Source organism: Hyaena hyaena, unplaced genomic scaffold, assembly GCF_003009895.1.
Source record: "Hyaena hyaena isolate Hyena2069 unplaced genomic scaffold, ASM300989v1 scaffold_1106, whole genome shotgun sequence".
NCBI classification, from domain to species: domain Eukaryota; kingdom Metazoa; phylum Chordata; class Mammalia; order Carnivora; family Hyaenidae; genus Hyaena; species Hyaena hyaena.
Genome location: NW_024081741.1, coordinates 337,636 through 341,196, shown reverse-complemented (window position 1 = coordinate 341,196; position 3,561 = coordinate 337,636).

The window sequence follows — 3,561 nt, the reverse complement described above, 5'->3', positions numbered from 1 at the left end:
CATATACAGACAACTGTACTTCTAGAAAGTCCATAAACCTGTGACTATTCATTACTCTAAATTCTGTGTTTGCATGAAGTACAGACCTCAGAAACATGCATTTCAAATCACCAAACGTTTGTTGAACACAACGTTTGTGCAGTCTCTTGGTGCCAGAGGTACAGAGATGACTATGACCCAGCTCTATACCACAGGGTATTTACACTCTTTGAGGAGAAACAAATACATAAACAGCTAATAATCATATAAGGCAAAATAAAGCAAGAGCCACTAACAATTACAAGAAAGTAGCAGGCAGGAATGGTCCATGGGATGGGTATTTAATTCTACAAGAGTGTTTGGGCCTGCTGTCACAACCGTAAGGGTGTAGCAGGCAGAGAAGAGGCAAGGTCAGTCAAGACTACGAGAACAGCATGAACAAAAGTGACGAAGCACGAAAGAAAGGCTGCGGTCCTTCCACATCTCAGGACCAGGTCTCTGAGAAAATGCATTCTCTAGACTGTTCGTTGAAACTATTAATCATGTACATTCCATATTCACCTTCCTCCTATAGCCAGAGGCCAAGTAGGCAGACCTAGCCTAAAATTATTAGAAAGAGAAAGTAGCGTAGGAATGCGCTCAGCACATGGGGGCTCCTTGAAAGGTAGAAGTACCCATACATCATGCAGAGGCAACGTGGGAGGCTCTTAACCATGGCTCTGTGAGACTCACTGTGGTTTCCCCAGTGAACCTGAAAAGTGCTGCAACATAGCAAGTAACAAGGCTGGAGCTTGCAAAATAAGCAGGTAGACATTTTCCCCCTTGGTTAAAAATTCTTCAAATTGGGCTCCAGCTGAACATAAATCATAATTTCAAGTAGCCAGCTGTGATGCATTTAGAACAATTCTTTTTTTTTTTTTTTTACAAATAGTTTATTGTCAAATTAGTTTCTACATAACACTCAGTGCTCATCCCCAAAGTGCCCTCCTCCATGCCCATCCCCCCTCCCCCCCACATCCATCAGTCCTCAGTTTTTGTCAGCATTCAAGAGTCTCTCATGGTTTGCCTCTCTCCCTTTCCCCCACCATTTCCGCCCTTCTTCTCCCCCTTGTTCCTCCTTCAAGTTCCTCCTAATCCTCCTATACGTGCAAACATATGATATTTGTCCTTCTCTGCCTGACTTATTTCGCTCAGCATAACACCCTCAAGGTCCATCCATGTTGCTACACATGGCCAGATTTCATTGTTTCTCATTGCCATGTAGTATTCCATGGTATAGATAAACCACATCTTCTTGATCCATTCATCTGTTGATGGACACTTAGGCTCTTTCCATGTTTTAGCTATTGTGGAGAGTGCTGCTATGAACATTGGGGTACATGTGCTCCTATGCCTCAGCATTTCTGTATCCCTTGGGTAAATTCCTAGCAGTGCTATTGCTGGGTCATAAGGGAGTAGAACAATTCTTTTGATGTCTTCATCTGTTGGGGTCCATCAAAGCTTATGGAGTAGCAGCACCCTCTATTGGAAAGGAGGTCTCCTGAATGTCCAGAAACCTCTCCAATCTGCAAATAAAAGGGGGAGCTGCTCCACGGACTTCATCAAACCATTCACTGGTGAAGAGATTTTCATATCCATTGTATCTGATGTTACAAATACAAAGTCTGTTTTTTTCTACAGAAATAAGTATTGCATAATTGTTATTTCTTCATATTAATTCTTCAATTTTAGCTGAGTACCTTGTGACATTCTTAAAAACTGATATACATGCTCATTGATAATACCCCATGACATGTGTACATGATTCCTACAAAGTACTAAAAGAGAAAACTAGGTACTGTAAGCATAAAAAATAGTCTCACTGAAATGTTCAGGGGCACCTGGGTGGCTCAGTCAGTTATCTGATGCTTGATTTCAGCTCAGGTCATGATCCCAGGGTCATGGGAATGGGCCCTGAGTGTTGAGCCTGCTTAAGATTCTCATTCTCATTCTCTCTCTCTCTCTCTCTCTCCCCCCACCCCTCCCACATGCTCTCTCCCTCTCTCTTATTAAAAAAATTAATAAAATAAAATATCCCCCTTCCCCACTCATACTCCACCTCTCTCTCTCAACAATAAATAAATAATATTTTTTTAATCTACAGTTTGTGGGGCACCTGGGTGGCTTAGTCGTTGGGTGTCCACTCAGTTAATGATCTCGCAGCTTTTGAGTCTGCGCCCCGTGTCAGGCTCTAAGCTAACAGCTCAGAGCCTGGAGCCTGTTTTGGATTCTGCGTCTTTGTTTCCTCCTGCCCTTTGCCTGCTAGGTAGCTTTCTCTCTCCCTCTCTCTCCCTCTCCCTCCCTCCCTCTCTCTCATAAATAAACATTAGAAAAATATTTTAAAAATAGGGGTGCCTGGTTGGCTCAGTCAGTTAAGCTTCCGACTTTGGCTCAGGTCATGATCTCACAGTTCGTGGGCTCGAGCCCCATGTCGGGCTCTGTGCTGACAGCTCAAAGCCTGGAGCCTGCTTCAGATTCTGTGTCCCCCTCTCTCTCTGACCCTCCCTTGCTTGTGCTGTCTCTCTCTCTCTCTCTCTCTCTCAGAAATAAACAAAATTTTAAAATTAAAAAAAACACACAAAGAGTAGTGAACAAAACCAGAATGTTTAAAAAAAAGAAAAATATTTTTTAAAAAAATCTGCAGTTCGATATACACCAAAATAGCAGTTACTCTTTTGTTTCATTCACCTATTTAACAATATTTTTCACAAGTCTGTTAGTTTTCAACATGTGATTTACAAAATAAATATGGCATTGTCATGATCTCACATTAGGGGAGAAGAAGAAGCCAGCCAACACTTATGAAACAATGTGACCAGTACTACAGTGTTAGTACATGTGGGTACAGAGCAGAGCCCATAATTTAATTCTCAAGATAGGTGTTCATATACAGAAAGGTGGTAAGGTTTGGGGTGTATTCTGAAGACTAGGTAGGAATCAACCATGCAGGAGACCAGAGAAAACAGTTTCCCAGAAATAGGTAAGAGGAGGTACAAAGGCATAGAGACATAAAAATGATTGGGGTATTAAGGGACCACCAGGTTCATAAATATTACAGAGATACAGGGTGTACCATATGGGGAATGTTGAGAGGTAAGGCTTGGAGTGGGGGGTGGATCTCAAATCTTAGGAGCTGAAAGGATATTACAGGTCAACGGCGTCTCATTTCCAGAACACTTTCAGGAACCCAACACTGACCACCCCACAGGGCTATCCTGGCTCTCATTTTGCACCCTGTGGTCTCTCAGTATAAGCCTAATGCCCCTCTCACTTGTGGAACTAAAATCAATTCAACTTTTTTGAGATAACACAAAGTACTGAAAAACTGGCTATATATTAAGTTTTCATGAATAAACATAATCAGAACTGAGCTGAGGTGGAGCTAGAATATCCAGAGTTAATATAGCCCCCTTTGCAGCATCTGTGAGCTACAATAAATAACCAAGTCTCTGAATTTATTCTGACTCTAAAGAAGACACTTCCAACAGCAGGGCCCTTCGTGGCTTTTGTAAACGCCACAAGACTTCTGTGTGCAACTGGAAA